At 38.8% G+C, this 24,962-nt stretch overlaps 1 protein-coding gene across 1 annotated transcript in view; it reads right to left on the bottom strand.

Annotated features, from left to right (window-relative positions):
* LOC134538631 (transcription factor SOX-8-like) overlaps window positions 1-21,214 on the bottom strand; it is a 75,541-nt gene extending 54,327 nt beyond the window's left edge. The window contains exon 1 of the mRNA XM_063380066.1: window positions 21,118-21,214. The gene's annotated coding sequence lies outside the window, so the exon portion shown is untranslated. The remainder of the gene's footprint in view (window positions 1-21,117) is intronic.
* Between the last annotated feature and the right edge of the window lie 3,748 nt (window positions 21,215-24,962).

Raw genomic sequence — 24,962 nt, 5'->3', positions numbered from 1 at the left:
CTGCATACGTCACGACACATTTTCCTGACGGTTACCTACATTTGTTGGCCGTTCAATGTCGGAGCCTCGCATCTGTAATATACAATTAAATTTCTTGTACATACGCCTTTGCAGTTTTGCATTGTTTTTCATGAGAAAAAAACCATGATTGAAAAATAAGATTTAAAAAAAAACAGAGAACAAGCCTAAATCAGCTGATGTCGAATATACAAACCCAACGATGGACCTAATAAGGTATTATGGACAACACAACGGCGACAGCACAGACTAACACATCAAAACTGAAATATCAGACAGCACAAGAATACCCTGGGAGGAATTTAGTCATAAAAAAATAATTACAGCTCAGAAGCACACAGCAGTCTAACAAAGACGAGACCGTTACCACAACGCCGAAATACCATAACGCCGAAATAACAACAGAATGAATTTGTGTGTGTTCCTTAAATGTACCTTAACGTCGAAATACAACAATCAAACCTAACCTTACCTAACCTAACCTAACCTAGCGTAATATAACCTAACCTAACCTAGCCTATCCTAGCCTATCTTAACATAACCTAACCTAGTCTAACCTAACCTAACCTTTGTGGCAGTCCTCCAATTACATTTTTCGGCGTTAGTGTATTTCGGCGTTGTGGTAATTCGGCATTGTGGTACACAGCAGTTTTCTAGCTGTCGGCATTGTGGTCAATTTGGCATTTCGGCGTTGTGGTATTTCGGCGTTGTGGTGCGTCCTCCGTTTAAACAATAACAGGAAATGCAGAAAGACAACAAAACCTGGACAACGCAGCAAATATACGAACACAACGAAGGAAAAAAGAACAGATATTATGGAAAACACAACGACTACAACACAAACGAACACAGTAGGTTTCCTGTGACGAAACAGTTGCGACGTTTCGGGAACTGTTCCCGTCATCATTGTGCCTGATCAGGCAAAATGATGACGGGAAGTTCCTTGTTAATGACTGTTGTAAAAAGGTCTTCGGTGGTGGCTCACGGAAACGTAAGCCAAGTTTCTCACTTGCGAAAAAACATTAGGGCGTGGCCTCTCCTGGAATCGAACCCGGGAGAGGAGTCTCCTGACCAGCAGCCAACCGCAGTGGCGGGCCTAAGTGAGGGGATACCCCCACCCCAACCGCAGTGGCGGGCCTAAGTGAGGGGATACCCCCACCCCAACCGCAGTGGCGGGCCTAAGTGAGGGGATACCCCCACCCCAACCGCAGTGGCGGGCCTAAGTGAGGGGATACCCCCACCCCAACCGCAGTGGCGGGCCTAAGTGAGGGGATACCCCCACCCCAACCGCAGTGGCGGGCCTAAGTGAGGGGATACCCCCACCCCAACCGCAGTGGCGGGCCTAAGTGAGGGGATACCCCCACCCCAACCGCAGTGGCGGGCCTAAGTGAGGGGATACCCCCACCCCAACCGCAGTGGCGGGCCTAAGTGAGGGGATACCCCCACCCCAACCGCAGTGGCGGGCCTAAGTGAGGGGATACCCCCACCCCAACCGCAGTGGCGGGCCTAAGTGAGGGGATACCCCCACCCCAACCGCAGTGGCGGGCCTAAGTGAGGGGATACCCCCACCCCAACCGCAGTGGCGGGCCTAAGTGAGGGGATACCCCCACCCCAACCGCAGTGGCGGGCCTAAGTGAGGGGATACCCCCACCCCAACCGCAGTGGCGGGCCTAAGTGAGGGGATACCCCCACCCCAACCGCAGTGGCGGGCCTAAGTGAGGGGATACCCCCACCCCAACCGCAGTGGCGGGCCTAAGTGAGGGGATACCCCCACCCCAACCGCAGTGGCGGGCCTAAGTGAGGGGATACCCCCACCCCAACCGCAGTGGCGGGCCTAAGTGAGGGGATACCCCCACCCCAACCGCAGTGGCGGGCCTAAGTGAGGGGATACCCCCACCCCAACCGCAGTGGCGGGCCTAAGTGAGGGGATACCCCCACCCCAACCGCAGTGGCGGGCCTAAGTGAGGGGATACCCCCACCCCAACCGCAGTGGCGGGCCTAAGTGAGGGGATACCCCCACCCCAACCGCAGTGGCGGGCCTAAGTGAGGGGATACCCCCACCCCAACCGCAGTGGCGGGCCTAAGTGAGGGGATACCCCCACCCCAACCGCAGTGGCGGGCCTAAGTGAGGGGATACCCCCACCCCAACCGCAGTGGCGGGCCTAAGTGAGGGGATACCCCCACCCCAACCGCAGTGGCGGGCCTAAGTGAGGGGATACCCCCACCCCAACCGCAGTGGCGGGCCTAAGTGAGGGGATACCCCCACCCCAACCGCAGTGGCGGGCCTAAGTGAGGGGATACCCCCACCCCAACCGCAGTGGCGGGCCTAAGTGAGGGGATACCCCCACCCCAACCGCAGTGGCGGGCCTAAGTGAGGGGATACCCCCACCCCAACCCCTAGAAATAAAACCAAAATCTACTCAAGGCCGCACCTGACATTTCAAGTACCGTAAAACGGGGCGAATAGAACCTGAGGGGTGAATAGGATTAAAAGTTGGTAACGTATTTTGAAAAATAAAATAGCAAAAAATAATCATACAAAGAACTATATATTATAACTATGTAAAATGTATAATTTTTTCTGCTAACTTATATTTTATAATCTAATATTACAAACTTTTGATCCTATTCATCTCTCTGATCATATTTACCCCGTTTTATGGTAGGTTTTTAATATTATTATATAAATTTTAGTGGAAGTGGTTGATTAAACTTCTGTTAGCATATAAAGGGTGCATCCCTAACACCAGAAAAATATGACCGAGTCTGCAAGTGTGAGAGGAATACCTCGGATTATTTATAACATAAAAATGATATATGATTTTTTTAAAAAAAATGTAGGGTGTGTTACATTGATAAACAACTTTGGATTAAACATTTTTAATTATAACCATTACCAGGCTTTTTTTGTTTCTTTTTGTTTTCAAATTTTACGTTCAAAAAAAAAAAAAACTACCCACTGATGTTATAGTGACTTATCGAGACCTCAGAAATGCGTTTATCTAGCCTGTTGAGTGGCTGCTAGATTTTAAAAAAACAAAATGTTCTGGCTCCCCATCTAGCCGGGAGGTATTCCACACCACCCGAGGCTGGGGTCCGCTCGTAACTCAGCCAAGGTGCGCGCCGGTGTTATCTGCGGCTGCTAATGGACAGAAGCGTGGTCGACGCCCCGCAGAAGTGGATATAGTGTAGCCCGCCCCCCCACCCCCCGGCTCCGGGCGGCGGAGAGGATGTTTACAGCGGCGCAGCCCCGTGTGCGCCGCGGCGACGAAGGACGGCTCGTCGCCGGCGCTAGGGGCGTCTCTCCGCGCCGCCCGGCGTCTGTCACTTGTTTGGGCTATTAACATTCCCCACCCGGGGGCAGGTCCTGGCGCCGCCCCCAGACTAGACCCCGGGGAAGACCCTGATGGCGCCTTACGCCGGCATTCAGGCGCCAGCTACCGGCGCCCGTAGGTAGCAGGGGGGAGCTGAATTATTGCCCCTTGGAAGGGAAGCCCTTCAGGATTTTTCTGACAGTAGTGTTTTTGAAAGGTTGTCTGAATTGTTGCCCCTTGGAAGGGCAGCCCTACAGGATTTTTCTGACAGTGGTTAGGTTAGGTTAAGTTAGGTTAGGCAAAACGCCGTTAGGCAAATCGCCATTAGGTAAAACGCCGTTGGCCAAATCCTAGTTAGGCAAAACGCCGTTAGGCAATTCGCCATTAGATAAAACGCCGTTAGGCAATTCGCCGTTACGTAACTCGCAGTTAGGCAAAACGCCGTTAGGCAAAAACGAGGTTTTGTCATCATAGTAACATTTTAGGCAAAACGCCGTTTGGCAAATGGGAGTTAGGCAAAACGCCGCTAGGCAAGTCGCCGTCAGGCAGAACTCCGTTAGGGAAAACGCCGTTAGGCCAAATCGCCTTTAGGAAAATTCGCCTTCAGGCAAATAGCCGTTAGGCAATTCGACGTTAGGCAAAACGCCTTTAGGCGAAATGACTTTAGGCAAATCGCCGTAACGAATTAATGTTTAGGCAAACCGCCTTTAGGCAATTCGCCTGTTGCCGAGTCCTAGGCGAATAGTTCACCGACGACATTGCAGTCGTCATCATCAGGGAGCAGTTAGTTACCTACTGAGGTACCTACAAAAGGTAACACCTCCCTGATGATGGCGACTGCAATATCGACCGAAACGTCGGTGAATTATTCGCCAAGGACACGGCTACAACCCAGAAGCCGAGCTACCTTCAGACAACGGGCCGTGAAAGCCTGCGAACATAATTTTTTTTCTTTTTGTCATTACGTACGTACCGAACATACGACAGCCATCTGTTCTTGCAGGTTTTTTTCAAGTAACACTCTATTTGGGGCGTTATGAAGAATTTTTACGATGCACGCGCACCATGCTACGAGTTTTCCACAGGATTACAAAAAAAATGCTCTATTCAAAAAAGTATAAATACTAATGATAACTTTTCCACGTTCATTTCAATGTGTGTTCATATAAGTGTGGTTATGTTCCCGTGTGTAAGTATAATTTATTTGCATTATAAATTATTACACTATTAAAAAACAATTAAAATTATTTAATTGAAATGTGCATATTTATTGGTTTTAATTACTCGATTTTTTGCTAATTTATATAATTAATTTTATACATGGGCTTATGTAAATATTGAATTATTTACTTATGCTTCTTAATTTGATTAAATCTAGACTTTACCAACCGTGTTTAAAATATCATTCCATTACTTTTATAATTTTATTTCTGTTAATTATTTGCAAGTAAAATTAAAATTAGCTTTTTTTATTACGCCAAGTACGTAAGTATAACTTATAACGCGCGTACATAAGTAGACACACCCAATTTTTTTATTTTATTAAATCGACATGTGTTTTAGAAATTTAATATTCAGTTGGAAAAGGAAAGGAATGTGAACACATTTCTGAGTTTACACAGATAAATTTAGTAAACAACATCTTGGCAATAAATGAGTTATTGTTTTAACCATTTCAAAACTAGATACGGAAACGACACAACTTGCCCAACCTCAGCGCATTCTTATTTTTTCTCTCGCAAATATACCCGCGGCTGATCTTTGTGAGCAGATTTGTTTTTATCAAGTCACGTGGTTTCTCGTGAAGCTCTGCGCAAATTTGTGTGCCCGACAACGTATACCCGAAAGCGCACAATAAAACGGAACAACTTTTCGCCGGCGTGCTCTATCATCCAGTGGCAGAGGAAAAAAAATAGCCTTGACGTAAGAAAAAAAGAACTAATCTTGGTTTTCTCTTACAGAACTCTGCCGAGGATCAGTGTTGCTGACCGCAGTCTGGCCGTGACCTTGAGATACCATCACTCACGAAGTGATCCGTGGCGGTGTGGTTGGGGAATGTGTGTGTGTGTGTGGAATCCGGCCTCCAACTGGGATCGCGAAACTTCGTGTTTCAGACCCGGATAGCAGCACATTTAGTATCGCGCCTTATACAGTACCCGGCGTTGCCCGGGCTAAACCACCCTTGGGAGATGACATTCGGAAAATCTCGTTCTCAGTTGATGTGAGGAACATCACTGCCGAGTTTCAAGTCTGTAGGAGATTTACTTGAAAAAAAAAAAAACGAAAAGGCAGTCATGGGGACTGTCGACAGAAGTGAAAACTTAAAACTTTGTTTTTAAATGTGTAATATGACATCATTTCTACGTCAAATGTACGTAAGAAAAGGATTTTGGTATTATATCAGTACGATGTCAGCATGATATCATTTATCCTTACATCATTTTTTAGTCTCAACAGATGTCAGTGGTATGTCAAAATTACGTAAAAATTCATTACCTAGCTATGACTTACCAGTAATGTCGGACTTAGGTCATGTGTTCACTGGGCAATGCACAGTATACAAAAATTTTTTTTTTTTTACGTGGTCAATATAACTTCACTTACTGCTACTACAGCATGTCGGTGACGCGAACTCACGAGATTTTACTTATCCAAAAAAGAGTCCAACACGCACATGATACAGTCGAGTATATACAATGTGTTAGTGTATATATGCGTGTACATGTACACAGGCCGCTGCGCGTCGCCAGTCTGGCGCAACACGTCACTAGCATGTTGGTGACGCGAACCCATCAGTTTTGCCCCTACCGAAAATCGCTCAACGTGGCTAAATAAGTTTTCACTTCAAAAAAAAGGAAATTTCATCTTTACAAATTTCGCTTCTTCAAATCTTCTGTTACGGACGCACGGCGCACCAACCAGTGAGAGTAGAGTAGGAAGCCATTTTGGTGGAACTGGAGAACTGTTTGTATTTATCAATCATATTGTGGCAAGAAATTGTCGAGATATTACAATGCTCATGTGCAATTCATACTTTAAAAAAATTATTTATGCTATTAGTTATAAAAAAAGTCAATAGCAATTAATGTAAAAAAAAATACTTTTCATGGCTAGAATTTTTAACTAAAAATGTTACATAACCCAAATTAATTTAAATGTTTAAAAAAACTCTTGTCAGTGAAATCTTATTGGCTAAAATTATCATTAGGGTATCAACTGTGAACCCAATTGGCACAAGCCGTGCGTATGGCCTGCTGCGCACTCGCTTAATGTGAGTCTAGCCCACTGGCGGATCCAAGGGGGGCGGGGGGGGGGGGAGGGGGTCCACCAGGGGCAAGTGCCCCCCCCCCTCAACTACCGAAAAACCAGTTGTCTGCAACATTAATATTGCCGACAAAAATGATTGTTTCTGAAACCAATGAAATATTTTAATATAATTAATGAATTTCTCGTGGAATCATAAAATCTGGTGGTGGGATGTTATGTATGTGTAGTGTGAGTAGATTAAATACAAATTTAGTAATTTTAAGAGAATTTTTTTTCTCTGGCAACTCTGAAATCCTAAGAGTGACCCCCCTCCGAGGCGAACCTCTGGATCCGCCACTGGTCTGGCCTCGGTCTGCCACGTGCACTGCGGTGGGCTCTGACGATGGCGACTGCGTGGACTGCCGACACGCGGCAAGAGGCAGCAGCTTGTAGCCGGGGCTGGTACCACGAGGGCGCTTCTTGCCTCGGAGGCTGCGGTCCCGCGAGAGACGTCTGTCTCTCTCTCTCTCTCTCTCTCTCTCTCTCTCTCTCTCTCTCTCTCTCTCTCTCTCTCTCTCGGCTGTCTGACGTCATCGTCGGACTTACCGAGTCGCTCTCGTGGCGTGGCCAACATTCTGTGAAGGTCACGCTCATGAGGAAGTTTTCTGTATTAACTATTACATTATACTCTCAGGAAAAATTAGACTTAGGAACTCCGAAGTTTACACATAGATATTTAAGCAATAATTTTGCTCGATAAAAAATATATAGGTTTTTTGATGGTATTTATTATTTTTTTCATAAGTCAATTATTACATGATAATCTCAGGGAAAAGTAGACTTTTGGAACTCCAAAGTTTACACATGGAAATTTAAGCAATGCTTTTGCTCGAGAAAAAATGTATGTATAGGTTTTTTATGTGATGGCTTTTATTAATTTTTTTTTCATAAGTCAATTATTGGATTAGTTTGTTAACACATGACACGTCGCGACGTGAGAGGGAGGGAACACATGCTTGTAGTCCACTAAGGATTACAACAATCCCTGCGTGAACTTACGTAGCTAAGTCGTTCTTCTCTCTTTCTGTCTTTATTCTTTTAAATCCTGGAAGGGAGGGTCCCGACCCCAAGGACACCCCCTCCCCCCTCCCCCCTCCCCCTTAGCTGAGGTCCTGAGCGCAGTAATGCCACCTGGCGGCAGAGCCGTGATTTCAGATTTTTACTTGGGGTCAAGGCGTACCGGTGTGTAATGCCTATAGGGGGTCCATTAAATCCATTATATCATTTTTATGAGTAAATTTTCTTTAATATTAAGTTAAAAACAAATCACCTCACTCAAATTTCAGGGAAAGGTAGAGTTTTAGAAGTCCAACGTTTATACGTAGAAATTTAAGTAATGACAAAAAAAAAAACACGTTTAGGATATCTCGAATTATTATCCAGTTTTCAAAACTTTAAAGCCCAGCAAGTAATTTAATTAATATTTTGCACTTAAATTAATTTGAGATTTTTTTTGTATGTGAAAATTTTGCCCGAAGACGCCTGTTCTAGTGATTTACATATTCCTAGTCTTATAAGCGTTCAGATCTTTTCGCAAAAAAAATACACGTCCCTACTTATTGCCGTCTAATGAAGGATCAGATTATTTCGCGAAAAATACATGCACCTATCGTTCATATATTCCAAAAGAACAGTATTTCTTTTTATTCTAATTCGATTAAAATAATTGAAGATTAACGTTTATCACGAAATTTCGGAAATCTACTTTGTTATTTAATTATTTTTTTTATACGCTCGGATAATAAATACACCATGAAATTATTATTTTTTCATTAAATCTAATTTCTCACATTAAAAATTGAATTAAGTATTAATTTTTTTATATAATTATTTCCGCAGAGGTAAGCGCAGAAACAGCACTGTTGTCATTGAACTACCGATACTTCCCTTCGGAGTCTTTGAAGATAAATATTCTACTACTTCAAAACTATTTGTTTGTTCAGTATTTTACATTCTGTATCAATATAGCATCTTTAAATGTAACTATAATATTTCTCTTCCATAAATCTTTTATTGTATTTTATGAAAGTTTTGGCCATTGTTTTAGTAATCTTTTTATGCTGTGCATGTTTTGCATTGATGGTCGCTAAAACCCCAAGGAAATCATCCTCTCTTCGAACTCACAGACATTCATTCATTTAATCACGAACCAACTGCGAAGTTCAGCTTCAAACTCAAGTAATAGATATAACGGAGAGTATTGTCTCATTAGAGAATAAATATGACCCTGTTTTAAATTATTTAATTAATGGCGTTTGACTGCAGTTAAAAATAAAAAAAAAACATACATTTATGGCCGACTATTACGAGGTTCAAACAGATTTTCCATCTAAAGTCACTGTTTTGCAGTATTTTTAACAGTTTAGTGTTAAAAGTAAGAAGGTACTAGTTGTTTATGCATTTCATTTGTGAAATATTATTTTAACTCCGAGAAGAAAGTTAGGAACTCTTGGAGTGGAGCAGTGAAAGAGAATCGCTAACATAAAACACGGGCAGCGTGGACGACGTAATCTAATCTAAACAAAACCCAAGAGCGTGCCTTAAATTGATACCCGTGGTCAGAATCAAAGCAGTGACCTACACATGGTGATATGCACTAGACGTAAGTACGACTAAGCTGTAGATGATTGTGTTTGTCTACCTCCCGACATCTTGAGTAGGTACTGTTTGCTCGGCACTCAACTGTTGTTTGTTATGACCACAAGATAATTACACTCGAGATAAACACTGTTTTTGATACTGCCGGTTTGGGAAAATAGAGATTCAAGAAAGAAGCTCTTCAAACAATAGTTATAATTAACTTAAAAAAACACTCTTTAAATGCAAAAAAGAAATCCTTTATATATCGTAAATCCAATAGACCTTTAAAATTTAAAATTAATCTAATGCTACCTATATTTTGAGAAAATATTACCTGCATTAATTTATGGTGAGCTTTGTTATGTAAAAACTTAATTATATTACATGAACTTATTTTTAAGTACATCATTTTTAATTACTTAAAGTTATATCAGATACGTGGGTTAGTAGTTAATGAACATTAAAAAAAGTGCTATATACATTTAAAACTGGTTTATTGTAATGGATTTTTAAAGTATTATTATTACAATATCATCAATGCCTTTCAGGAACACTCATTTCTGTGTCCAAAATAGTAATAATAATTTAATATTATTCGAATATTACATTTTATGGAAGGACTTATGTGTCTCTTCAGCCTATTTAAGGCTAAATTAGTAAAACTATTTATAACATGTGGAATTAGTACTTGCAGTAGATTCTACCATTATTTCCTGTAAATAAGCACATAAAGTTATGAGTATTTTTCACTCATTTAGTTTTAGTATAAATATGGGGAAGAAAAATTAATAAAAGTTGTGTTCTATTTTTATAAGGAGCAAAAAAAATGGTGTTTAAAACTGAATCTAAAATGATTTATTTCTCTAAAGACAGAATATTCTTGATAAACATATAGTACAATTAAAATAACTATCAGTTTATGTGCATTAGACAGCTTTTTTTAAATAAATCATTTTGACAACTAATGTAAATGTTTAAAAAATATATTTTGTTATTAAATCTTTTAGATTGATTATTTTAATTTAATCTTTTGAATAAGGAGGCAGTGCCTTTAGCTTGGAAAATGAACTTTAAAAATTCTTGTACACAGCATTTAAGTTTTTCTCCCGCGCTTAAATTGAGCAGATTAAATAATAATTTATTAGTACATGCGCGGTAAAACATGCTGGATGTGATCATAGCTTCTAGCTAATGAGCCAAAGGTCCCTTGTTCGATCCCGACTAGGTTGTGAATATTTTACTTACAGAAAAATTACATTCGTGGATTTATGACAGGTTGCTGTGTCATCCCATCACATACATGTTGCAGACGGCAACAGTAGTTTATTGCAGAATCATCTTCCAATGAAAACCGCAGTGCGGAAATTAGTGTCGAGAAATCATCAGACTGTAATGTTTTTTTGTACATGTAACAGAAGTATTCATGAAATACTGCCGATACTTGTCAAGTTGTACAATTGCATGAAAACAACTGTACTTAGCTGTCACCACAAAATGTTTTTATAGTAACTCTGGGCTCAGATTCTTATCCGGGCATTTATGATTTGTGTTGTCCCAGTACCACTAATAATTATTTGTAAACTGTTACTTGAATAGTTTTCCAGTATTAACTGCGCACATAATAAGCAATATACAACAAAATAAAGTAAAATTGTTGAATATTCGATTATATTTTCCATGGCTTCAAAAAATATCGATTAAAATATAAAATTGTGCACCAATTTTCGTAAGAAATACTCAGTATTATCTCGAAAAAATTATTTCACACACGCAAAAATAACCATATCGATGAGTTGTACAAAGTTACAATATCTTTCTTGTGGTATTACAAATTTTTTCTTGGCAACCGGTTTCTAAAAGAATCTTTTGTAGAAGTCCAGAAAAATGTTTTCTGTGTATCATTGAAATATGCAGACAACGATTTGTAACGCAGTGTGGGGTGTATTAGTGCCAAAGCATATGAAAATTACGAAGCATGAGAAAGTTTTAGAATGGGATGTACCTACACGTTTATTTTTGGTTGCCTTAAATAGTTTATAATCAATGACAGAGAAAATACCGCTTGATTTTAAATTGTTTTTAAAACATTAATATGGAAAATAAAAACCAGCGTGTTTAAAACCAAACTAGTCCACAAAATTATCTGTTTCTTTATTAAATACTTAATTTGACTTAAAAATTCAATACTGGTTTTACGAGAAAATCTCATTTCGATAATAATTATAAGATTTTATTTACGTTAATTTTTTGGGGATATGTACTCTTCAACACGGAGTGCTATTATTGTGGCAACGGTTCGTGTCTGTCTGTGGTTTTGCCTTCTCAGATCGTAAACGGCATCAATTATACATTTTCTATTTCCACAGACAATGCGTTTCTTCAATCCACCTCTGAAATTCGCATTCAAAATTTTGTATGATTTATTTTAGAAAAACAATCCATGTACATGCAAAGAGAAGTCTTTAATCCAGACATCGTTACAAAGAGCTAAGTAAGTAGAACGTTAACGTCCTTTATGTTTATTTTTAAATGAGGTTTAAAGTTATGATAGTTGGGATGGCACTTTAGAAGGTTTATTTTACTGCCATAAATAGTTAATGGATTACGGTTTTAAATTATGTGTCCATTATGACAAATATATATATACCAAAAAATACCGAGGATAATTCTGCACAAAACAGCTTGTAAGTTAAGAGCCGACATGGGCGCGTGGTGCACAAACTTCGGCGAGCGAGTACGAACCACACATGCTCGCCCTATTATTCTTTATTTTTAAATTATCAAGCTACCAGTTGTGCCATTAATAAAAAAAATCATTGCGTTCAGAATTATTACCCATATATATCTAAACTGTGAAAAAGACCCTTGGCTTAGCAATCTTGATACACATTAAGATGTTAATATATTTAAATAAAAACGAAATGGCGGCCTTTATCGAGTTTTTAAACTTACCATCCTCATGTAGATTTGTTAAAAAAATATATTTTAAAAGGGAGAAGAACTTCGTTTAATTTCTTATCCACTATGCCTATTTGAAAAAAATGTTTTCTTTGGATATTTGTTTGAGTTATTCGCGTCGCAAGTTTGCGATGTTACTAATTTTTACCATCCCTTTATATTAGGGGGCGTAGATACGGGGGGGGGGCAGCCCCCCTAGAATCCCTAAGCCCTTCTCTGGCACTTGCAAGAGATTAACTGTGAAACAGGAATAATACATTTAATCCTACGGGCCCCCTTGGAAAACAGAAGAATTTATATATTAATTAATACTTATTTTTTCATGGTGGAAAAACTACCAATTACAACTAACCTTGTACTGAATATATATATGCACTGGCCACTGATGAACTAAAATCATCTTCCACGTGAATATTATGAACAAATAACCAAACAGAATATTAAATTTGAGAATACATACTGTAAACTATGAGAAAACCTGTAAAAAGGTACAAAAGAGTGCAACATTATAAGCTGCAATAATGTGTAATGAATTTCGCCGTTGAAACAGGACAAAAAAAACACAAAACATTTTATTTATTTCCTGGACACTTATCATTATCTTGTAGACCATCCTTATAAGGCACAACTTATAAGGAATATTGTAGAGAGAGGAAAATAAAAACTTGAAAACCGTTTCATGAAAGGTTTTTGGGAACTACAATTTAAATTAATGAAATGTACAATGGCAAAATGTAGGGCTAATTCCACAGCAGTTTTAAACTAAAGCATACCAGCTACTTTGGCTCGAAATTCACTCGTGTTTATCTGTTGTCTGAAAACTGATCAAGTCTGTTGTCCGAAAATTGATTAAGAAATAAATAAACGAGATATAATATTATACATTTTTACCATACAAACCAGGCAAGATGAAGAATAGAGAGTATTATTTGACATTAATTACCCAAAATATTTGAACGTAGGTAAATGAAACATTTAGATTTTATTAACTTTTACTACTGCATGTCTTAACATTCCGTTCAGACATCACCGAGGAATGTTTACAAGAACTTTGCCTTTCACTAACCTGACACGCCACTTCACTTACGAAGTCATGTCAGAGATGTAGTCATGTCCAGCGATAAATGTGTCAGAAGCGCACAGCTCCAATGTGTTCAACGTTCTGGTTCACGTATTAGCAGCAGTAAATAAAGATCTCCTGATAACTGTTCAAGTTGCGTGAGTGGTGCAAGAACTAAGATTGTGTCATTACATGAGTCATTGGGTAATTATATAAGTTTGAAAGAATAATTTGAAATGGTAGACACATTAATAATTAATTAACTAATTATTATTTGGCCATGTTTAATCCATGAAAATAAAGCATTCTCGTCATATTGATGTTCACAGTGTGTTTGAAAATTCTTCAAGTGTTTACTTTTTTTGAGTTGATACACTCCTAAACGTCTAAAGATCAGTGCAATGTATTTAAAATGACATACAGAAATCAAACACCGTTAAGGGGACGCACCACAACGCCGAATTACCACGACGCCGAAATATATCAACCTCGAAAAATGTCATTGCAGGACTGCCACAAAGGTTAAGTTAGGTAAGGTTAGCACACAAATTCATTCAGTTGTTTTTCATTTTGCTCCTGTGCCCCCCCCCCCCCCCCCGCAAAAACATTTTTCGGCGTTGTGGTACACAGCAGTTTTCTAACTGTCGGCGTTGCGGTCAATTTGGCATTCGGCGTTATGGTATTCGGCGTTATTGTACGTTCGGCGTTGTGGTATTTCGGCGTTGCGGTAACGACCCCCGTTGAAACTTTAAGAATGAGCGTCACCTCTTGCGCAACGCTGTCTGCAGAAAGAACGCCGTTGCCGAGTAACTACGTAATCTATGAGGAGAGAGTGTATCCGTGTCACCGAAATGAATACTGAACCAATCGATCTGGTTGTCCCGAGCGGTTGGCTGGTTCTCTCTGCCACGATAAGGTTGAAATGAATTGGTTACCTCTAAACTGCGCGAAATAGCAAAATTGATCTCCCTTGTTTGGAGGCTGTCACTTTGAATTGTAATAATAATTTATCTCTAACGGAGTCAGGCGAGAAGTGGCGAGACACCGAATACCGGCTCGATTTTAGATTTCCCTGTTTCAGTTTTCTATTGTTTCCTGACGTAAATCAAGGCAAGATGGTCTATTACTTCCCTAATATCCTCGATTTTATGTTGCGTTTCTTTCTGTGACATAATCACCTCCCCGTCAAGGAGACTTTAGGTTCAATTTTAAACATTTATCAATTTTTAGCTTGATTTTCAAACCCAGGTAATTTATATAGCCAGTTGAAGAACCTAGGGACACACATATTCCTTCAACCAAACAATACATGGTAAAAATAAATGTAAATATGATATTAATTAGGTATAGATACACCCTCACATTTACATGTACTGATTTAATTTTCATATATGCATACTAAAACATTTGTTATAAATTTCTCCTTGAGAGTTATTTAAGGGGCTCTGTTAAGCCCAAAATTTTGTACTTTGGGTTAGATACTCATGTATTTCACGTCTTAAAAGTTTAAAATTTTATTTGGTAATGGCAAAATTAAATTTGCGAAACATATGACTTAAGTAAATATATTATGGAGCCCCTCATTTGTAAGTTTTTTAAAATGTAAGTCACATACTTTTTAAATACAGCTTTAGTTAGTTCACAATCACGTTGCTATGAGTTTATAGACTCTCTGCTGGACATGAAGTTTTTGGATTAGAAGCCCTTTTGAGAATTACTTTAAAAATTAACTTATTCGAATTGCAATCTTGATGCCAAACCTACGACCCCTCTAAGTTTATCATATTTTAACGCCAAATTTAACTATCGAAAATTCATTTAATTTTTTATTTTATATCTCGATATTTTAAAATTATAGCTGCAATATTAATTCACGCAATTTAAGAAAATATGTGAATTATTACTTCAATTAAATGCAGCCTTCATATCATAAACAAATTAAATTCACATAAATGTAGCACATCTTACAGTTGGTTTTTGGCTGTTATCATTTCCGAAGTCAGACATTCTGCAATCTCTGGAATATTTTTTAAAGTCCCCGAGTAAAAATTCAAGTAGGCCCCCTATATAAAAATCACCACAAAATTGTAATGTGTTTTCATTAATAAACAAGTTTGCAAGACCTTAGCTATTAAATAAAATAAATTTCTCTAGTAAAATTCTGTGTTTTAGGCATGCATTTCAAGCCGTAGTTCTCACTGTGGAGTAGCAAACGGGAGTAAAGTTTTTCTACAACTATAACACGTTCGTTGAATATTAAAGTTGGATATTTACGTTATTTCGATCAAATATTTATTTTCCACGAGTCTTGGTTTTTTCATCTGCATATTACAGACTTTTCCTTTCATAACATTTATTATTAAAAAGCACTGTGCTTACAAATCATTAATTATTTTCACTTGGCAAAAACAATTATTAAGGAACGTATTAATGACAAGAGTTACAATGCTAACGACCCTTTAACACTTTTTACTGTACCTGCTTTATAAATGCCAACTATATACATGTTAATTAACCCTATGAAGAGTTATATAAAACTGTAAATTTAATTTTTTTTATTTTATGTGTATTTTATTTTATGTCTGTACATTACTTTATTAATTCATGCAGCACACACAATTTGGAAAATCTCTACGTGAAAATTAATTTATATTTGTAATAATTAATTCATAAATCATTAGCAACCTAGCATAATTTTATTCGCACATGACAGAAAACGTTACTTTTCATCACAAGACCAAAATATTATTTTGATTCTCATTTTATTATTTTGCTCTACTCTGATCCTGAAAATAAATACAAGTAGATCTACTTTATTTCATTTTTGAAATGCAATGTAATGGATACGGTAAACTAAAAGAAAAAAAACACCCAACAAAATATTAGTTTTGATTAGTTGCCTCCATATTCCAGACGTAGTTATGTATACTGAGTAATAAACAAAACTTGATGAACAAGAAATCTGAGTTTTTGCAACCAGCAAAACAGAACATACCTTACTTACGAAACGAGTCAACTTGCTTCTTGGAACAAGTTAATTGGTCAAAATGACCAACTAAATATATTTTTTTAAATACCACAGTTAATTAAAACAATAAAAACCAATGAAATTGAGGTTCACAAAAATCCGTTAACATTTGTAAATATCATGGTTTAGCGGTGATTATGTAAGGATGGAAAGGGGGGGGGGGGGACAGGGTAGCATTTTCGGGAATTCAATATATTGTACGGTGCCAAACAATAATAAAACTACAAATTGGAAGACAATTCTAAGGTTGTAGTGTTTCTGGATTCTCCCAGAAATTGCAGTGTCACTATTCCACTTCGTAATTAGTTGCTTTCAAAAGTCTTCAAATACCAACAACCAAACTGTAGAACAATTTTGTTTAACAGAAATTCGTTGATTGGGTTTTTTTCCTCCCCAGTTCTTCGTGAGAGACAGGAGGCAGTGATCAGACCACTTGCCCCGGACAAGCCATTGTGTCTGCGCGGGTCTTCAAGTCGCAGGGTCTGTGCAGTGTTGCTGTCGCCATGCGGCGGACGAGGGCAAAAAGCAGGGAGTGAACACTGGGCAGAGCCTCAGAGAACTGCCCGGTTGACATTCTCGAGTACTCGCGAGTCTTCTTCTCTGTCAACGGCGATACAGTCGTCATTAAAAAAAAAATAATAATTTAGGATCGCGTTAAAGTTATTGGAGCACATTCATTTCCCAGAGACTGAAAGAGGCCAGGAAAAAAAAACATATAGGTCCACGATTTATATGAATCAGTGAAATCCATATTGATAAAAGGGAGACTTTGTCCGTCTGTAGTTAGCGTAGGGCAAATAACTGAGGCCTGGAACCGTAGAATATAGTGCGTGGATTTTCAGGAAGGGTAGTGTTCGAAGAGGGGCGGAAAAAAAAAGGGGGGGGGGGGGTGGAAGAGAAAGTACGTTTGCACCTTGGAGATTTTGTCAAAATTTCTTTTAGTTTTAGTATTTTATAATTTTATTTTTTGGTGACTGTTCGTACCACGTTTTTTTCCCTTTTCGTTAATCGCCATGGCAACGTCTATTATGTTTTTTGTCTTCGTATGAATGCGAATTCGAAGGCCTCTTAAAAACTGTTGATTCCAAGATGGCGTTTTTTTTGTTTATATTCCCTTCCATTTATCTTAGTTGTAACTATTATGTTTTTTTCGTAAATTTATTTTTTTTAAATTATATATTTTTTTCTTTCCAAAGCGCGTCAGTGGCGTACCCACAAGGAGTGGCATGTGTGAGCAGTGCGAAAGAGTTATGTATGTTTACTGTAATTTTTTTTAATGTAACAGTAATATTCATGTAAAATTAGAAATATCAGTAAATTTCTACATTTACATAAAACAACCGTATCATTACAAAACAGTGTTCTCGGTAATACTGGGTTCGTATTCTTACCCGGGAATTTTATTCTTTGTGTTGTTCCAGTAGCTCAAATAGTTAAAGTTATTTGTAAACCGTTCCCTGAATAGTTTACAAGTAATAACTGCGCACTTTTAATACGCATAGTAAAAATAAGTACAATTATTGAATATAAGATTATTTTTTCCCCATGGTTTCAAAAAAAATGTTGCTGAATTGAAACCTCAATTAAAATAAAATAAAAAAGTTTAGCCAAGTTTTGTAAAAAATGTTAGTATTATCTCGAAAAACCAATGTATCACATGCAAAAATAACCATAGCCATGTGTTGTATAAATTTACAATATCTTTCCCGTAGTATTACAAACTATTTCTTGGAAACTGATTTCCTAATGAATATTTTGTAAAAGTACAGAATATTTTTTACTGTGTATCGTGATAAAATTATAGTAATGAGATTGTGAGACCCTCGCCGTAAACATGCCATATAATTTTTATTTTCATATATAGTTCTCCAAAAATAATTTTAAAAATCAGTTTACATTATCCCTGCCCCTCTTTTGTTTCCCAACCACTCGACGTCACATTTTAAAATCCTACGGTCAATAACATAACAGTGTACATGATATTTGTATTAAAGAAGTCAGCAATATTTTGTTTTATTATTTTTGTGTATGTACCAGAATAACACCCCAAAGAAAGAACTTCTTGTACTCGAATGCAGGCGTGACTGTACCCTAATTGTGTGGATGATGACTGGCAAAACTGTTGCAATCCCTACGCCAGTTTCACTGCACCCACAAGCATTACACGCTACATCCATTTGTTATTTTTTTCCCCCGTCAGGTCCGTTAAGGCATGTTAAGTGCCATTTGTAAAACGTCGCAGGCAATCACTCATAATTTAATTTTTTTTTGCCTACATAAATGCGTCGTACCACTCACTAGACTTCCATTTACTGTGTTTACTCAGCTGTTTAAATACACACGACACTGTTAAATTTTTCCAAAATTAAAAAATATATATATATATATCCTCGTGAAAGTCTGTAATAAGAAAGAAAAACGAAAACCAAACATTTACGAGAAGAGACGAAGTGACATGGAGTTTGAAAAAAAAAAGGGGGGGGAGGGTTGCATGGGCCCAGTTAAGTTACAAGTAAATTTTTTTTAATGCGTGTGTTTTACCCTGATATAAGTATGAAAATTACTAGTCTATTTCTAATCAAATTCACTGGAAATCTGCAGTGCAGTTATGGCCACGGTAGTGTTTTTTTTAAGGATTTTGGGAAATGTGACGTTGACGTAAGGAGGAGGGTCTGGGTCGCTTGTTCGGCTCGGAGGGCGATCCCAGGTGGTTGGTGGAACAGGTGGCCACACCGAGCGACGGGAACAGCAGCGGCGAGTCCACTGCTCGCAATTAGCGTAGCTTCAAGGCACCGATATAAAGCCATACATTTTTTGGAGTTTCAGTACCAGGCCAGTTAGTAGATCAGAAATTAAGATGAAACCCAATTAAAAATTGCCCTCCGGCTTGATAATCACACCAGTCTGATTAAAACCAGGCATATAATTGTAAATATCATTCAATACAACGTATTTGTATTATTCCTGTATCTTAATGCAATAATAGCCTACCTTTAATCAGCGAGGTAAATTACAAAAAAAAAAAAATGAAGAATCCCAAATTTTGTCGGCAAATTTATATCAACAAACACTCGCTCTTTCTTTTTCCTTGATTTCGTGTCGTTTTGGAGTGTGATGAAACAGATCTAAGAATAGACAATTGAGCAATAAATCGGTCTCAACAATATAATATATTTTGAGTTAACATCATGATAGTTTCTTCATAGCTGTTGAATATTGGTTTCCTGAGGCGGTAATATGCTCAATTATTTTCCTTCTAATACCTATTTCATGTTTTTGTTCATTATTTCAAAAATATTCCAAATATAATATATTTGATTGTTTATAAAAGTGTTTTTCTAGTAAGCATGTAATCGTGGGGTATACAGCTTTCGATTAATCGTTCGTATGTAGCCTTCATCTTAAAACTCTTTATTTTAGCATATCATTCATTCAATCAATAAATAAATTTGGTTTCCCCAAAACCCTGAAAACATAGGTTTATATGGTTTCGGAAATGTTTCATGTCTATAACACACTATTGTTTTCTGCTAGGACTGATAAAAAATTTGTCTTTAAGTTAATAAACACCATTAATAAGGACTTTTTTTTAGTAGAAAAATACTTTATTAAATAATTTAAGTTATTTATTAAATTAATTTAAAAAACTGTACAAAAAAAGAAATATAAGAAGAAAAATAAATATTGAGTTTTAAATAACATCACAGTTCTTTATGAAGAAACAAGTTTTATTTTATGGTATCAAGTTGGTTGTATCCTCAATTATTTTGCTTCCATGCTTCCATAGTTTAGTGTTTCGCTTAATATTTTAAATAAATTATCATTTATCTATTGCTAATTGTTTATACAGCGTTTTTTTTAAATGTAATACGTATTTATTCAATAGTTTTTTTTAAATCTTAATGCCACGAACCAAGGGCATGCGCCTATTCGTGTTGTAATACAGTTTTAAATAAATCTACTTTGTGAAACCTATGACACGCATTAAATTAATTTTTGTATGAGATTCATAAAATCAATAAAAAAATTTTTTTTTTCAGGGTTTTGGAAATCCAAAAATTTATTTATTATTTATCAATTATAAACAAAAAAAAATCAAGTAATGTATATTTCAAAGGCTACACACAAACGAATATTTAAAACTGTATACATGCTACGAATGACATACAAATTGGCATTTATATTTAGGGGCATGCAGATTTCGCGAAAAAGATTTCGAGACTGGATAAAAGTTTAAAAACTGTTAGCACAGCCTGTGTTTCGTGACTGGGCGGAGTTGCCTCCGAGGTGCAAATTCGACTGTAACCAACAACACCAATCACAGTGATTCAGCGCGGAAGCACCTAAACGCGTCCCGAATTGGCCCTTTGTCAAAAATAATAAGGCAACGACTTCTCTCTGCTAGACGGCCGCCAATCACCAGGGAAGAAACCACAGGTGCGGGTATAGGTACCGTGTTGCAGTCTAATTAGTAGAGACCGGAAAAATTCGCGAGTTCATTTCGCGATAGGCTGAAGTACAAATAGTTATACCTCAGTGCTGCCTCTGCTATTGGCTCACAACTCACCTGGATGACTCTGGGCCAGTGAGAAACGCCCAACCAAAGCTGTATCGAATCACAGGCTGCTACACTGGGACGTCTCACAAGACAGCAGCCAATGAGTGGGTCACATTTGAACGAGTGTAAGTAGAACTATGGAGTTCATCCTACAGGTCATTGAACCCGCGAATTTTTCCGGTCCCTACTTATGCTGCCCCTATTTACATTTTAAAGGAAAATTAAAATAGGTGCATACGTATTATGTTTATGAAACAATGACGTGTAGAAGACGTGGAGGACCGAGGGCACTCACTTGGTGGCGGTAGGCACTAGCGTCCAGTCGTAGCCTTCGAGCACCTTGGTGACGGCGTCCACTATCTCGGGCTTGTCTCCGGCCGGGGGCCGATCCGCCGCCGCCGCCCCCGCGGACGCCGCGATGGCCAGCACGGGCCTGGGGGCCGCGGCCGGGGGCGGCGGATGCGCCGCCTCCGAGCCGTCGGCCAGCAGCAGCGCCGCGGACAGCATATCGCGCGCGCGAGGACTCCGGGACTCTGCCCCCCACCCAGGTCCGAGTGAAGGGACGCGCGCGCTACGTACCCGGCGCACGAGCGCCTGATGAATGGGTGCTTGTTCGCGCCGCCACACCACTTTATCACGCGCTGCTTCCCTCCCGACCCTCCCTCCCTCCCTGTCGGCCCGGCACAACAAGAACCCAGGCGGGCCCTTAAGGGGGAGGAGGGGCAAGCAAGTAAGTAAAATAAAAAAATAATAACGACGCGAAGACGTGGCCCCGCGCAAAAAAAAAAAAAAAAAAGAGAGGGAAAAATTACCCGGGGAGTGTTGGTGTCTCCGCTCTCCACCATCCAACCGCGAGCCGCCTCGGATCTGCGGCGACCAATCACGGAGGCTCCTCTTCAGCTCCTCCCCCACCTCCTACTTAACTTCTCTCTCTCCCCCCCCTTCCCCCCTTTTTTTCTTTCTTCCTCATTCTCCCCACCACGACACCTTCCCTGCGTCGTCGACGAGAAGTTAATTATTCTGGCGGATTTTTAAGCATCGTCTTCCGCGGACCGAGACTTCCTTTTGGCGAGAAGAGTCGAGAAGGATAAAAAAAAAAATTAACCGCACAGATGCCGCGCCGGCTTATTTATTTTTTTATTATTTTTTTATTTTTCCCTCGCCGCTGACGCACGCGATGCTCAGCTGTGCGCCGGCACGTAGGGCGTAACGTCGACGCCGTTCGAAATCATCCGTCGCCCTTAAACGCACGGACCGGATCTCGAGCGGCGCCGACATAGGGAGGTGAACTACGATTTGGCGTTCACTGTAGCGTGTTTCGCGCTCTGAGGAAATGGCGCCCACTGTTGTCAGACTGACGTTAACCCGGCCCGTTTACATTAGAAAAATCTGGGGACGCACCACAACGCCGAAATACCACAACGCCGAACGTACAATAACGCCGAAAACCATAACGCCGAATGCCAAATTGACTACAACGCCGACAGATAGAAAACTACTGTGTACAACAACGACGAATTACCACAACGCCGAAATACATTAACGCCGATAAATGTCACTGCAGGACTGCCACGAAGGTTAGGTTAGGTAAGGTAAGGTTAGCACACAAATTCATACAGTTGTTTTTCATTTTGCTTCTGTGGTCCCCCCTCCCCTCAACAACATTTTTCGGCGTTACTGTATTTCGGCGTTGTGGTACACAGCAGCTTTATAGCTGTCGACGTTGCGGTCAATTTGGCATTCGGAGTTATGCTATTCGGCGTTATTGTACGTTTGGCGTTGTGGTATTTCGGCGTTGTGGTAACGACCCAGAAAATCTTATTAAGTGTGAAGTCGTAGTCTTTTCTGAAAGGTAAATAAATAATAATTCGGTGCTGAACACCACTTATTGTCATGCAGTAGAAACTATTTGTAGCAGTCGATCCTATTATCAACAGAACATTCCATTAAGTGATAAACTCGAACAGATACAACATTTTTAATGTTAAGTAGTGTAAAAACCTGTTTGACAAACGGTTGAAACCAAGATGGCGGCTTTCTGTTACAGCTCCTTAGAATTAAAAATTGAGTATTAACTGATGATGCTCTTAAAGAAATACCTTCTGCAATGAAATATATTTCTAAAATTCAAATTTCAATTTTTTCTTTACAAAACACAATGGCTCAGAAACATTTAAAAAAAGCTTTTTTTTGTTACATTAAAAAGAAGTGTTTAATCTTTTGTTCTCTATGGCGTGTATCTGGCAACTGAGCGCAACGAAATAAGGATAGAGCTAATGGCAGGAATCGTGTATTGGAAAAAGAGAATAACTGTGAATTAAAATGCTCCCTGCTAATGAAGAGCGTTTCGGAGAAACGACTTTCTGTCTACAAATCAATGTGAAAACACTCGGTTTAGCAATCTGCACTCCCCTATAAATACGGAACCACTCATCCGCACTCAGATTATTCTTAAATGCTTTTAGTAAACAGACACCACTTTGATATCTTGAGCGGTTTTCAAACTTCTTGTTTTTTTTTGACGTGAAAACGTCTAATAAATCGATGAACGCCGGCTGCACGCACGAAAAAGTGACCCGTTACGCAAATTGTCCCGTTACGCTGTGTCTCGTTACGCTCATTGTACGCTTGCGCCGCATCTATCTCTCTTCCACTCGATTGGAACAACCATCGATTTGACTTTTTCGAGGCACATTAAACTTGAAACACTCCCATTCGTTTCCTACTTTTCCTATCATCGTCCTATCCTTAACAGAATAACACAGATTGGAAGAAGTTAAATAGCAAACATGTATAAAAGTTATAGTTAAAATAATCTGTTCGTTAAAGTAATAAACATATTTGAATTAATGAGTGCAAACAAAAGTAAATTTATCAATTAAATTGTAGATTTCATTTCACTCCTTCTTTGTATCCATACAAAATAGTGATAATTCAATAAAAAAATGATTCAATTTTATTCATAAAGGTATGCAATCATGTCATCAATGTTTTGTTATGAGGTTGACACGTTAAACTATCGTCCGTAAACCGACTTTACAGACAACCAATTTTTTTTCTCAGCAGCCGTATGTGACCCCGGGCAGCCGGGGATCCTAACGAAGCCAAATTTTGATTACTAGACGATAGAAAATTGGCACGGTTCATGTCTCACTACGGATAAAATCTCAGATAAGATTTTTCGGACGAACCATCCATCCTTGTTCGTGGCTAGTGTGCCCACTGTCGGACCAAACCACGGCTAGGACAGTCCGAGAGAGAATGCGAGGCCAATGATCAGTTGGCTGGATTTTTTAAAATTTATCCGGACAAATTGTTGTTGGCCACGTTTCGGGTATCGTGATTTGAAAAAGAATAATACATTTTTTATGTCCCAACAAACAGCGGTTATTTTTCCAACACTCAATAAACCCTATCATCATATCTTCGTTTGCCCGCCATTTTGTGGGGAACAACGAGAGAACAAAAACCTTGAACGGTCGAAGGAGCAGGAAATGTAAAAAGCTATTAGGTCCTCAAAAACTGTAGGATTCGCAGGGGCAGTCCAGGACTACTACCAACTTCGTATGATGTAAAATTATTCTGTTTTCGAGCGAAAATACTTTATTGTTTCACGGTAAACTACAAATCATTAATTTTGCGTCTTGAAATATCTGATGGTTATAAAACGATTTAATTTCAGTTTATGGAAACCATCACATTTATATTAGACGTATATCGCATTTTCCGAAAGAGTGGTCACACTGGTACTTACTTGATTTTGTTTTTGTGGCAGATGTTTATAGTCATTTGCACGTGTATACTTTGACGGTTTTTGTTGCTAGATAACTAAAAAAATTCTAATTGAAATTGTTTGGAAAATTTGGAAATCAGGAGGAAATGGAGGAAACGAAACGAAGGCATATGTAAAAAAAAAAGGAAATCCTCCCCCCCCCTTTTTTTTCCCTGCTTGCATGACCGTACAATTTTTTTTGTGCATGTATAGATAAAAAAATTATTTTGACAAAAGGAAGAAACGAAACTTTTAACACGAATGTGTAAGTTATCTGAATTAGTATGCATGATATAGGCACGTCTACATATTAAATGTATATATATATATATATATATATTATTTGATGGTTTTGTTTTCCGTCTGCA

This window comes from Bacillus rossius, chromosome 13 (genome assembly GCF_032445375.1).
Source record: "Bacillus rossius redtenbacheri isolate Brsri chromosome 13, Brsri_v3, whole genome shotgun sequence".
NCBI classification, from domain to species: Eukaryota; Metazoa; Arthropoda; class Insecta; order Phasmatodea; family Bacillidae; genus Bacillus; species Bacillus rossius.
This window is presented reverse-complemented; position numbering and strand designations above follow the sequence as displayed.